The 13,754-nt window shown below is 48.2% G+C and overlaps 1 protein-coding gene across 6 annotated transcripts in view; it reads right to left on the bottom strand.

Moving 5' to 3' along the window:
- Nucleotides 1–13,754, bottom strand: part of Ctif (cap binding complex dependent translation initiation factor) — a 240,131-nt gene that overhangs the window by 110,073 nt on the left and 116,304 nt on the right. The gene's annotated exons all lie outside the window — the stretch shown is intronic.

The following is a 13,754-nucleotide window of genomic DNA, read 5'->3' as shown; positions in this document are numbered from 1 at the left end:
GGTGTGGAAAGCACAGGCTCCACAGAAGTTCTACCTCACTTTGGGAAGAAGAAGAACTCTTATCAATGGAACCAGAAGGACCAGAGACTACAGCATGAAAAGAAGCCAAGTGACCCAAAGTTCTACAGACAGAAAGCTAACCAAGGAAGTAATTGCAAACACATGCCATCCTTCAGAGACAGAGGGGGTGACTGGAGGCAGAACTGAGAGTCAAGAGAACTCACTGGTCATGGACATGAATGCAATGACATGAGCAATCTCCATGGCAAAGGGCAGAGCTGAAGCCCCAGAGAGGGACAGTGCAGGTCTCTAAGTGAGGGAGGAACCTCCCACATGTGCCCAGCTGTGCTACAGAGGAGCCATAAACAAATGACTTCATGTGCTTCTTGTCCTCCCCCGTCTTGAATGTTTATAGCAGTGACTCTATGTCTGTCCTGAAGTTATATACTGGGTATGTGGATATATAAGCTGTCCTCTTAGACCAGGGGCCCACAGACCTGGAAAGAATCAAATGGAAAGAACTACACCCAAAGAACCTCCTCGTGTGTGTGTGTGTGTGTGTGTGTGTGTGTATCCGCACAAGACCTCTGCTGATGACATCACCTGCTAGTAACAGTGGGCGGAGCAAGTGTATTCTGTATGAAGGAGGGATGAGTCACTGGGGCAGGCAGGTGGGCCGGAGCAGTCAGTCTTCCAGATGGCTCTTACCTCCTGGACGTTCACACCCTTGGGACTTCCCTTTACAGCACAGATTTGTCTGTTTGGCCAACAGATGATGGTAGAAGCGATGGTGTGCCATCTCTAAGACGAGTCTTAAAGAATACAACACCGCGGCTTCCGTCTCGGTATCCGCTGTCTGCCCCTCTGCTCCTCCCTTGGGTCATTCTCTGGGAGCCAACTGAGACCATGAGCATGTCATGACCATGTGTGTAAAGAGGCTGGTCTTGTAAGCCAGAGCTATAGAGGCAGCAAGGAATGCCAATAACCTGATAAACCAGGAAGTAGACATCCAACCCCCCAGCTGAGCCACTAATATCCCTGGCTGACAGCTGGACTCCAACAGAAAGAGAGACCCTAAGTCAAGCACACTAGTGGGGCCACTCCTGGCTTTCTGACCCTTTGAAGTTGTGTGGGATTATGAACGTGTGTGGTTTTATGTTCTACAGTTTGGGAATAATTTTGATACGGAGCAATAGACGCACCACATAAATGTTTGGTCTGGGCCTTTTTTCAGTTTTCAGGCAACTGTCACTGGCAATGATGATTACCAGGGTACCTAGAGCAGTCAGTCACTCACTCACTGACAGATACACACTACAGACAGACACACACAGATTCACAGACAGACCCAAACACACAGACACTCAGACAGACAGACAGACACACACACACAGATATACAGACACACACAGACACAAAGACAGACCCAAACACACAGACAGACACAGACACACAGAGACAGAGAAACACAGAGGAGAGAGAGATATTATACCTACAAATACAGACATTCTCAAGTTCACGTAGCCCTTGACATTGGAAGCTGCTTTCCAGGCATGGTCTCATTTGCACTGCAAAGTCCAGCTACAAAGGAGAAGGGCTATTTGATAGAAGACACATTGATTCAAAGAGGCAAAGCTTTGCCTGGGGCTACTCATTTAGCAACAGGGCTCAAACCATGTCCAGACAGCACACTCCTGAGGCCATCTGTGAACGTGGCTGGAATGTGGACCCTACAGAGGCTCACTCCCTGCAGCTTCCAGGCCATGAAAGGTACAGGTAAAATGTGTGTTTGCTTCAAGTCAGATGGTTTTCAGTTTTCACAAACTAAAAATCCTGATTTCAGGAACTGCTCCCCTCTCAGCCTCAGCACCACAGAATGCCCACCCGGGGGAGGGTGGCATCAAGGTGCTGCCACTAGGTCATTCTCTTAACTCTGGGCCGGGGCACTGAAGGTGTTTGTGAAGATGGAAGAGATCTGCCTGGGTGACCCATTCAGGCCACATCAACCACTGATACTCACCTCCTAAGAGAGCAGCAAGCCAGGAGCTCCGGGAGCTGCTTGCAGTAGAAGGGACTAGGGGACATCCTTCCTTCTCATCACAAGGGGGTGGGATTGACTGTCCTCAATTGCTTGCAATCAGGTAATAAAGTCAACATAGACCAGAAGTGGAAAGAGGGCTTGAGATTGCCCTGATGTCTTAGGAAGGGTAGTGGGTAGGGATTAGAGCTGGCCCATGTGGTCCTAACAGAGGGGAGCTAAAGACCCGACACCACACCTGCCGCAGCATGTCCAACACCAGTAATAATACCTGGAAAATCTGCTCTCTGCCTGTCCCCAGGGTCCCCACCCTGCCTCTCTGTGCCATGACCACATCTCAGGTTCAAAGACAACAGTTCCTGGCTCATAGTAGGAAGGCTGGGCCGTCTGCTCCTCAACATGCTGGAATATTCCTGTGGTGACCACTTGGGTGACCAGCCCCATCTCATCTGTTTGGCTTCTAAAACCATCTTTGTTTTCTGGTCTTTACACGTGTCCTTTCCTGAGTTCATTGTCAGCCTGGCAAGCAGAAGGGGTCACTGAATCCTTTGTCCCATTGAAGTAGTGGTGTCTCCGAAGCATTGATGAATGAGAGGCAGGGGGCTGCTCTCTGGGACATTACTGGTAAGGGTCCTGTATGCTCTCAGGCCTTCTATCTGCTACTGGATCCTCAGGACTGACTTCCCTGGGAGCTACACTGAAGATCAGGGTGAGCACCAGCCAAGGGCAAATGAGAACTTGAAGAGCAAAGATTGGGGGCCATGGAAAGGGTCCAGCAGAGGAAGTATGGGGAGGGGGATCTCAGAAAGGGACATAACAGAACCAGGTCTATTAAAGAACTAAGACAAGATTGGGGTCTGGTGAGTGAAGATGGGAGGTAAGGAGAGCCAAGGCCAGGCAAGAAGCCCCTGTAAAGAGCTCTGGGAGGGGCTTCTGAAGGCCTATTTAAAGGCTTATGAACAAACCAGGGCTATAATTCCACTATATAGAAAACTCCTGAAGATACACATAAATCTGCCTGGATTACACAGTGAATTCAAGGCAAAACAAGGCCATGTAGGGAGACCCTGCCCCCCCAAAAGAGGGCTGAGAATGGAGCCCAGTGGTGAAGCATTTGCCTAAAATGTGGGAAGTCCGTAGGTATAGTCCCTGTACTGGAGGGGGAAAGTTAGGAGCTGACATCTCGTTATTAATGGGTGGACAATGAGGATGCTGAAGCTGCCCATGGGCTCCTGGTGAACTTGAGTGTCTGTCCACTTACAAGGTGAGTCTACAGAGCCTGCCACTGGCCTGCTTTGGCTACGCTGGTGCTGGCCCTTTTGTGTCTGTCCTGGCCACTTGAAAGCCTGGCTAGTATGGGATAAAACCGGACTTGCTGAACATAGCGGACAATGAGGACTACTGAGAACTCAAGAACAATAGCAGTGGGTTTTTGATCCTACTGCACATATTGGCTTTGTGGGAGCCTAGGCAGTTTGGATGCTCACTTTACTAGACCTGGATGGAGGTGGGTAGTCCCTGAACTTCCCACTGGGCAGGGAACCCTGATAGCTCTATGGGTTGACAAGGGAGGGGAACTTGATTGGGGGAGGGAAATGGGAGGAGGTGGCGGGGAAGAGACAAAAATCTTTAATAAATAAATAAACGGAAAAAAAAAAGAAAAAAAAAATCAGCCTGGAGAGAAACCGTCAGAGTATAAAGAGGGGAGTGGTTATCTGGAGGTGGAATTAGAGAATGAGGGCAAACGGCTGCATTTTCTTGCTTGAAATGTTTTAACATATTAAATTCATAGGTATGTGTCTTTGCAAAAAAAAAAAAGCAAGCCTGGCTAGCTTTGTTCTGCTCATGTCTGGAGGACACTCAGATCTTGTGGGTGCATAGGGCAGGAGAGAGCCCAAGCGGCCACTCATATGGCACCCTGGTGACCTTTTCCCCCGGCTTCTCTCATGGAGGCTACATATAGGCATCACCTCTGGGGACCTGTTTTCCTGAGTTACTTTATTTCTGTGTGCTGGTGTCTTGCCTAATTGAGCCCCTGCATCACTTCTGGAAACCAGGCCCTCCCAAAAATACTCCAAACCATAACAGAGGCCACCTTGGCGTCCCTAAAACACACGCATTGGAATAAGTGGCTAAAATTAAGTTACTGGGAAGGTTCAGAAATAACTTCCAGAGCTCAGGGTAGATGCTGACCCAGGCAGGAAGGCTCCTTGGTATTTAAAACCTGAGTCCTGGTCACTGCTTAGTGAGCCTTGGGGAGTGGAGTGCACCCTCATGCCCCGGGCTGGGTCTCTTGGTTAGGTGCGGAGGAAACCCTCTCTAGAGGTCTGCCCATTTCCCTGTAACTCATGGTACCCTCTCTTGGGCCTCTTACTAGGTGGGGCCATAACCTGGAAAAATCTCTGGTCCTCCTATGGGAACGTCCAACGTAGGTTCACTCATGAATTACTCAGTGGAGGGAAGGCAGGACTGGCTTAGCGTTGTGGCCAAGTAGACACTCTCATGGGTTTGGCTGAAGTCCTCTCATTCCTTCCTTCCTTTCTTCGAACGAGGCAGACTAGCCCTTCTCTCAGTCCCTTTGGAAATGGAAGGTCTATCCTCACAAGAAATGGGGGTCTTGAATAGCCTGTGATTACAAGTTAACTGGGTCTATGCCAAAGGCAGCGAGGGGTCCAGGATGGAGAGTGGGACCAGGAGGAAGTGAAAGGAAGATTTCAGGTTAGAGGGCTGAAGCCAGGCCTCCTGGCTGCTTTATTTCTTGCTATGAGTTACTTTCCTCATCTGCAAAATGAAAACAAAAATAGCATGCCCTTCTTCGGGATACTGGGAAGATTATACGAACTAATATTTGTTTAAGGCTCAAAACAGTGTTCTTAATATAGCGAGCCTTGGAAGTGCTCATAGAGTTGCTGAGTGGCTCTGGCCTGGGCTGAAGGTGGGTCAGGCTTCTCAGGATCCAACAGAAAGACCCATAGAACCAACAGGATGAATAGCCTGCCACCCCCACTTCAACACTAGTGGACCTACAGCCTGGTATCTCTTCAGAATCGGTGAGCTACAGTCTTATACACCTTCAGAACCAATGTATCTATGGCCTGGTACCCCTTCAGAACCAGCAATTTATAGCCTGTTCCCCCTTTACATCTAGTGATCTATAGAAAGGTACACTTTCACAATCAGTGATCTACAGCCTGGTACCCCCTCAGAAGCACTGATCCATAGCCTTGCACACCTTCACAATCAGTGGATCACAGGTACAGACTGGTACCCCTCTAGAACTAGCACACAGCCTGCTACCCCTTCAGAACCAGTGGTTTTGCCATCTGGTACCTAGCAGATGTGCAGCCTGGCACTTCTGTAAATGGGATGCTCTTCCGTGGTGTCTGATCTCAAGTCAGATGCAGGGAACATGACAGCACAGCTCAGGATGGCTGGGTGCCAGCCTACAGACCTGGACTAGACACACAGAGAGAGGAAAGATGCTCAGGATGGCTGGGTGCCAGCCTATAGACCTGGACTAGACACACACAGAGAGAGAGGAAAGATGTACACAGGAGCACAGACATACCCTGCTTGTCTAGAACTTTCTGGAAAGAAGACTATTTTTACTGAGAGCCCGGGCCAGCTTCCATAATGTTCTCAGTTCTTGTCCATCCCATGGGTAATGGAATAGAGCTGGAAGCATCCTCTGTTATCTGTATCATGTGCTCCGTAAATAGCATTGAGCGCAGGACTCACAATCACACTTCATAGCAGAGAAACTGGGCTCCTACAGCTTAAGGCAAGGGCCGTGGACCTGACTCCAGGGCTCCTGGTCCAGCATCCTTTCCTTCCATGCTCACAGTGGAAGCGTCCTCAGAGTAAATGGTAGAAGGAAGAGGGACTCACGTTTTCCAGGAGTGCAGTTATTCTGTGGACTTCCTGAATTCCTGCCCCCATATATATAGTCTAATACATATAATAATACACACATATATTCTAATGGCATCCCTGACTCCCGGAACAAAAAGAATAAATTTGGTGAGTATCCCCCGACACACTATCCAAGATCCCTGTTTGGTAAGAGATGCGCTGGACTTAAAAACCAAGTAAGCCTGGCCAAGGGCTTGGCTATCCACTATGCACACTGTCCCCCATGGGAGGCTGGGATGATTTGGTTGACAGAAACATGGTTCCTCGAAGGGACGGGGAAGAGTTGGAGCTAGTACTTGTGAATCAATCCATAAATGCCCAGTCTTTCAGGAAAAGAATGACTAAGAAATCTGAGGTAGAGTACTTAAGGCAACTCGGTGGCTGGTTCCTAGGTACTCCGTATCCAACTACAGATACCAGGAGCTGCAACAGTCTTTGGCTAGTTTCCTGGTCAATAGTGCTCCTGTCCCCAGGCCGGAAGGCACGTGCCCTGCTCCCTCTTCAGCTGCTTTTCTTGATCCTGCGTATCCCTGCTTTGCTCTTTAGAACTTACAGGACCTGAATGAACTCAACAGCTTGACAAAAAAGGGGTAAGAGTGATAAAAAAAAAGTAATGGACAGAGTTGTGGACACAGGAGATGCCCATTGCCCAGTGGGAAGAGTCACTGCCCAGGAAACCTGCAAAATGCATGGCAGGCCACCTCTTTTGCCTATTTGCCCTCTATATGGTTGTGGGCAAGGGACACACTGGCCCCTTCATAGGAGAAGGCTCCTAGGGGTCTGTTTCCCCATAAAGTATAATTCTGGGAACGGAGCCTGAGCTTGGAGCATAAGCCAAAGGAGAGTGGCAGAAAAGTGACCCAGAAAGGCACATGGTTCACAGAAGGGCTGTGCCCAGCCTCCACGGGACCAGGAGCACTGGTGAGACATCAGCACTATACAAAGGATGGTGTGACATGCCATGGCTTGTTCAAAGCCTGGAGGCTCCGTTTCAATCAAATGAGGACCTGGACATGTGGCTTGAAGCAATGAGAACCTCTTCTTTCCAAGAGAGCCTGCCTGGGGGTGGCTGTGCGGGAGGAGGAGACATCCTAAAAATTCCTATCTGACTCATTTTGCTCCCAATCTGACAGGGCTGCCTGCCAGGTGGGGGTCTGCCTGGCCCATTTTCTTATCTATCTTTAGCAGGGACTTAATGAGGGCAATTTCCTTGCTGAGATAGAAAGAGAAACCGTGGGCAATGCGAGCAGGGAATCTGTCTCACAATCCCCCCCCCCCCCGCCCCCTTGCTCCTGACAACAGAATGGCAATGACAGTCACCGTGGGGCTGAGTCGTCTACAAGGGCTTTGGTGATGGTGTCATCCCAGGAGGGCACAAATGAAGCAGCAAAACCAAGCCAGTGACAGCCAGGGTAGGAAATGCCCACTCCTTTCCTCCCAGCCCTGTCACTCCCACGCCTAAAACTCTCAGGGCTCCCCGCACACTCCGGCATCGTTAGCATCTTTCCACCCTGTTTTAAAGAACAGAGCTTATTCTTGTTCAGGAGGCTCCTCTCCAGAATGTCACTGCAAACACAGAATTAGCAGACGCTGAGTGATCGGTCCTGAAGTCACATTTCACAGACTCATCAATATAAAATCTCTTTTTAGATATGAGTTTCTGTTTATAGAGTGCTTATTCCATTTATTATTTATATGTTTTATTATTTATTTTCATGTGTACGGGCCTTTTGCCTGCATATATATCTGTGCACCTCAGGTATGCTCTGCCTGTGGAAGCCAGAAGAGGATTCAGGCCCCCTGGGATTAGAGCTACAGATGGTTGTAAGCCACACTCACTGGGTACTGGGAATTGACTCCAGATCTCTCAAGGAGCTGGTAGGCCTCTTAACACTGAGTCATCTCTTCAGACTCCCAGAGACTGCTTATTTAATATGTGTTGTTGATCTGTTATCACGGAACTCACGGCAGGACTGAGTCCTGCCTCCACAAAGACCATCAAATGTGCTAGCTCTCTCTGTAAAGCACGCCAGCGTTCTTGAACTCGGGATCCTGGGGATGATGAGACGGCTCTGTGTTCATGCTACCCACAGTTTCCTTTTCTATCCCAATAAGGAACTTGAACTTAGGGTCACTACACAAACCTCTAGCACTTTACTCGGGAGTCATGCAAACAGCAAAATCATGAATTGAAGCACACACCTGTGGAAAACATACTACCAGACAAACCATGACCAGGGTAAGAGATGGAATAAGAGAAGCAGGATGGTACCTTGGCTGGGACCCTGTCCAACATGGGATTCAAATTATTTAGTATTCCATGTCTGCCAGTGACTGATTGTCAAAACATTACAGGTACTGTCATGTTATAGTAACTTTTAGTAAGTAGGCAAACTTGCAATATGGAATCCTTGGGTAATGAGCATTGACTGTACTTGGAAAAGGACTAACTGAGCCATTTATGTGACTGAGCTGATGGACAGACAGGGCTGTGGCTAGTCAATTCCTAATCAGTTCCTGGTGAACAAGACCTGGAAGACCTAGCCCCTTTGTAGACTAACGAGTCCCATGATGGATGGAGAGATGCTAAATGTCTGGGGAATGCTAAGCTCCAAAAAGTCACTGAGACTTGTAGACAGGAGACCAGGGGGCCCTGAGTGTCTATCAGGGCCCTTGTCCACGGGTCCAGGTGTCACCTGACATGTTAGGGTCAAGAGGATGGATTCTGGATTGAAGAGAAGAGCCACCTATAACCACTGATGACCTGGAGGTAGGCCGCCAGGGCAACGGCAAACAGTCAGACTTAAAAATATTAATACAAGGGTTGGAGATATAGCTTGGAAGTTAAGAGCACTGGCTGTTCTTCCAGAGGATGTGGGTTCAATTTCCAGCATCTACATGGCAGCTCACAACTGTCTATAATTCCAAGATCCGACACACACTCAAATAGACATATATGTAGGCAAAACACCAAACCACATAAAAGTAAATAAATTATTAAAAAATTAATACAACTCTAAAATTACATTTTTGTATTGAGAGACAGTAGAGAGAAACATGAGGCTGATGATGGAGTACCTGATGAGACTTACTAAGGGATGGACAAAAGAAAGCCCTCTGACCTCCACATAGGTGCTGTGGCATGCATGCACCAGTGTCTGTATGCACATACACAGACACAGACAGACAGACAGACAGACACATGACTTTTTTGTGTGTTTCTATGGAGGTGGTTCCTAGAAAGATCACACTTGAGTTATTGTGCTATCCTCATAAGTGTGGATGGACATCATTCACCTATCAAGGGCTGGGCATAGTGCAGAAGGGCAGAGGAAAGCTGAATTGGTGTGCTGATTTCTTAAGTGGGACATTTAGTTCTTGCCTTTTAGACTTGAGACTGAATTACACCATTGGCCTCCTGCAGCAATGCTCATTGCAGAGGGCAGACTGAGTGATGTCCTGGCCTCCGTCATCACAGGAGCGAATTCTGATAGAAAATGGATAAAGATCGCAGCTACTTGTATATAGTCTTAATTTCAAAAATGAAAGAATATAGATTATCACTTTCTCCCAAGGAGACTTGCAAATATAGATGGTTTAGAAGAAAATAGGTGATTATTAGTTGCTAGCACAGCTTCATAGACTAAATCACAGTCAGACTAAATCTGCACCCCTTTTTGAAAGCTCAGTCTCCTGGTACATTCAGGGACCAGCACAGACATCAAGATCCAGAGACAGTTCTGAGGGGCGCTTCCCATCACGTCATCCTTAGACTTGTTCTAATCATGAAAACCAACAAAACAAACCCCAAGGCAACTCAAGAAACTAACAACAACAGAAAATCCCACACTTTTTTTCCCCCAAAGATGAATACGGTAGTACACACCTGTAATTCTGGTACTAAAAAAAAAACCGAGGCGGGGAGATTACAGTTCAAAGAGTCTGTGCAATGAGACCCAGTCTCATAATTTTTTAAAAAATTGATACATAACTCATTGGTTACAAAATTCAACCCTCTAAAGCACAGAATCAGTGTTTGGAGGTATATTCGTAAGTATACTATATCAATGGCCTCCAATTCCAGATGTCCTGTTTGTTTTTTATCAGTGACAGACGGTGTTTACAAGGAGCTTGCAAAATCAAAGCCAATGGCTGATCCTGGGGGTCTGAGCATGTGCAGGCAGAGGAAGCAAGGAAGAGATCCTTAACTGATTCTACAGCTTGAGGACACGGAGACACAGTTACTGTCAGCTGTAGGACAGAGACCATGGTCACCCTGCAGTGTTCAGCACACAGCCTAGCTCTGCACCCCATGGGGATGGCCTGCTCTCAGGCTTCTTGTGGAGCGGAGCCATCTGACGCTAGCCAGGATGGCCAAGGTGTTCTTCCTTTCTTCCTGTCCATCTGCTTCCCACATGGAGTACATTAACCATTCGGGGGCCTCACTTAACAAAGTCAATTAATTTGAAGAAAGGCTCTCCTGACTCTTGGCAGCCTAGGTGGGCATCATGCAAAAGACCATTACTGCCTCTGTTAGTCCCCCTACTCTAACTGCTGAGAGGCCAGGCTGAGGAGTCTGTGGAGGCCTTCTAAGACTCTCGATAACCTAGGCAGAGGATCTGCAGAGCAAGGGCAGGCTGGCCTCTCCCTCCTATTCAGTGTAAATGGGGCCATTTGCCTCTGCTTCCAGGGAGCTATGGTGGTGGCTTCTAGGGATCCCTGGCCCATCACCCACCTAGCTGTGGCTTTTCCTCTTTCTCCCACTCCCTTCTCCCTTTAAAATTCTTCTGAAGTTTCACTAGTGAAAGGGGAGCAGTCTAGGATCTCCCCAAACCTCAACACCTTCATGATGCCTCCTCCTCTGAACCACAACTCAGATGCTACACAGACATAAACAACACTCTGGTTAATTCTGCACCCATAATGCCAGGGTGCTGGCTGCACCTCATGTCCTTGACCACAAGGGCCTCTCTCCAGTTCACAGAACATACCATGGAGAAAATAATTCTAGTTGGGGGATGTTGAAGTTTGAATTAGAGTGGTCTGCATAGGCTCATATATTTGAATACTTGGTCCCCAGGTGTGGTGGAACTATTTGGGAAAGATTAGGAGGTGTGGCCTTGTTAGAAGAGGGGTGTCGCTGGAAACAGGTTTTGAGGGTTCAGAAGTCCATACACTTCCTAAATAGCTTACTCTATGCCTTGTGCTTGTGGATCCAGATCCAGGCTCTCAGCTATCGCTCTAGCACCATACAGCCATCGCTGTCACCATGTTTCTGCCAGGCTGATTATGGACTCATCCTCTGAAACGGTAAGCACCTAGTCACTCCTTTCAGAAGTTGCTTTTGGTCATGACATTTTGTCACAGCAACAGAAAGGTAATTGAGGCAGGGTGTTCAAAAGGACTTCACTGTGGAGCTCAATGGACTGCCTACATCCCTTTCAGAAACAGCTCTCAGCCCTCTGGCTGCTGCTGTGGAAATGATGATCAAGGGACATGACCCACAAAGGTCTACACAGTCACTCTATGTTAGCTCGACACTCAGACGTCCCTCAAACTTCAGAACTCCCTGCATGGTCAGAACAGGCCATGAAGTCTGCCCTAGAGCTCAACTTCTCTCTGCCTGAGCCGCTCCAGCTGCCTCTTGTCCCTTCCTAACAGCATGCCTTCCTGAGTTTACCCTCACCCTGGAGTCTGTTTCCCAGGCTGTAGATACTACGGCATGCAGAGTGTGTTCACCGCAGTGACACGTTCATCTCTTAAAATAGAGCAAGGGGCAAGGGGAATGAGGGTCGGGAGTGGGAGGAGGGTGCAGAACTCTCCCCCTTCCATAGGGATGAGGGAATCTGCTAAGTAAGCAGAGGCTATGAGTCAAGGACTTCAGTTCCTTAGGGAATTTCTTCTTCCTGGATATTGGACTTGGGCAGAAAGCTTTAGAGGGAAGCAGACAAACCCCCAGCAGCCCCTTCTCAACTGCCCATTTTCAACCCAGTAGAGATGGAGCATGCAAAGCCATGCCGCTCTGGGGAAATGCATAGAATATTCATTAATCCCATTTCTATCCCCAAATGCATAATTTTGTCTGAAATCTGTCATATTTTGTTACTTCTCCCCAATAAGCAAGTGGTTATCAGTTTGTCCAAAATATGAGAAAACTCTTAAGAAAGCCTCAAGCTTTCTTCAAGCTGTCGCTGTGGCTGATCCTTTTGCAAACTGGGGGAAAGACAGCTGTAGCTCAGTTTTAATCAGGGCCCCTGAAAGCTGCCTGTGGGAAGGGGCGGCTGAGTCTCAGCTTGCTTCTGGAGAGGGGCTCTATCTACCTACTGTCCTGGGCTCCGAGATGCCACGCCTTTGAGGCTAAACTTTCAAGGTAGAGTAATGAGAAGAAGATCTACTACTCCATATGGGAATGCTTTCTGTGCCCCTAAAAGTCCCTCTGACCTGAAGAGCACATTGCTACTGGGCCACTCAAGTGCGCACCAGAATGAACTTGCACAAGCCTCTGGAGTAGTGGGTTCATTTTATGAAAGAAAGCGCAGTGTTCAAAAAATAAAGTACCTTAGGATCTAGAGAGATGGCTCAGCAGTTAAGAGCACTTACTGCTCTTGCAGAGGACTGGAGCTCATCTCCTAGCCCCCATGCAGGGAGGCTCACAACTGTCTGCAACTCCAGCTCCAGGAGGATCTGATGCCTCTGGCACCTACGGGCACCAACACACACGTGTACATACTCATCCACACATATACATTCAGACAATACTCTCTAAACAAACGGAGCACCTCACCCATCCAGTCCCTATTTCTAAGGCGTATGTCCCACACTGCTACATGATTTAGCTCCCTACTGCCTCCACATTGAACCAGCGGAGAGAAAAGCAGCAAAGCACACAGAGACGCCTGGAGAACTAAATAGAACTAGGACACATGGCAGACTTCTGCACGGATGGGGGGTGGTGCCAGGTACCAGTTTTGAGAATGCCTGTACTGGTTGGGAAGTACCAGTCAATTCTAGGCACAGCAATGTGTCAAGGGGTCTGCAGCTATCAGACCCCAATTCCAGTCATTTCACAGGGAGAGAGGAGGCCAAAGACTCCTGCAGGAATTCCAAGGTGAGTCACAGGGACACTAGGAGGCTGTAGCTTGCCACTTCCCTTCTCGTGACAAATGGCAAGATCTGAGATTCCGTAGATGCTAGCTGTGTTCCTTGGTTACAAAAGCTGGCCATTTCTTTCAGCGGTATTTTCTCCATGTGGTCTACACTCTAAATGTTAGCAAGGCTAGCCTGTAGTACAGAGGTGTCAAGTGTCTAGGTTTGGTCCCTAACAAGGTCACTGTTAACATGGAGGCTCGTCTGCTAGAGAACTGGGATTGACTTGGTAATGTTTCATAGCCTATCTGTGAATGCCAGAATCACCACAGTTCCCAAAAGAGACTCAGAAACTCCTGGTGTTAGATAACAAAGCCTTCCAGTTACACCGTTACCTGTTCTCTCATGAACATCTCTACCGTGTGCGGGCTCTAACAGGACACCCCCCCTTCCCAAGTGAGAAATAGGTGTTATCTTTCTGACCGGTCCCTTGTCTAGCATACACTTCAGCAGTGTGTGTCTGCTACCTTGAATGGCAGTCTGACTCTGGTCGCTAAGATGCTCCCTCTCAGTAAACACGACAGCTGCCATTCATCCCTTCCCTGTAAATATTCCATGGGTTTACCATGTGGCTGCGCTTTCTTCTACCCTGGTCCTAGTCCTCCAGACTTCCTCACAGGACATACTTTTTGTCCTTTTAATCATCTTTATTGCCTCT

Source organism: Microtus pennsylvanicus, chromosome 4, assembly GCF_037038515.1.
Source record: "Microtus pennsylvanicus isolate mMicPen1 chromosome 4, mMicPen1.hap1, whole genome shotgun sequence".
NCBI lineage: Eukaryota > Metazoa > Chordata > Mammalia > Rodentia > Cricetidae > Microtus > Microtus pennsylvanicus.
Note: the sequence above shows the minus strand (reverse complement) of the source record. Positions and strands in the feature narration are given on the sequence as shown.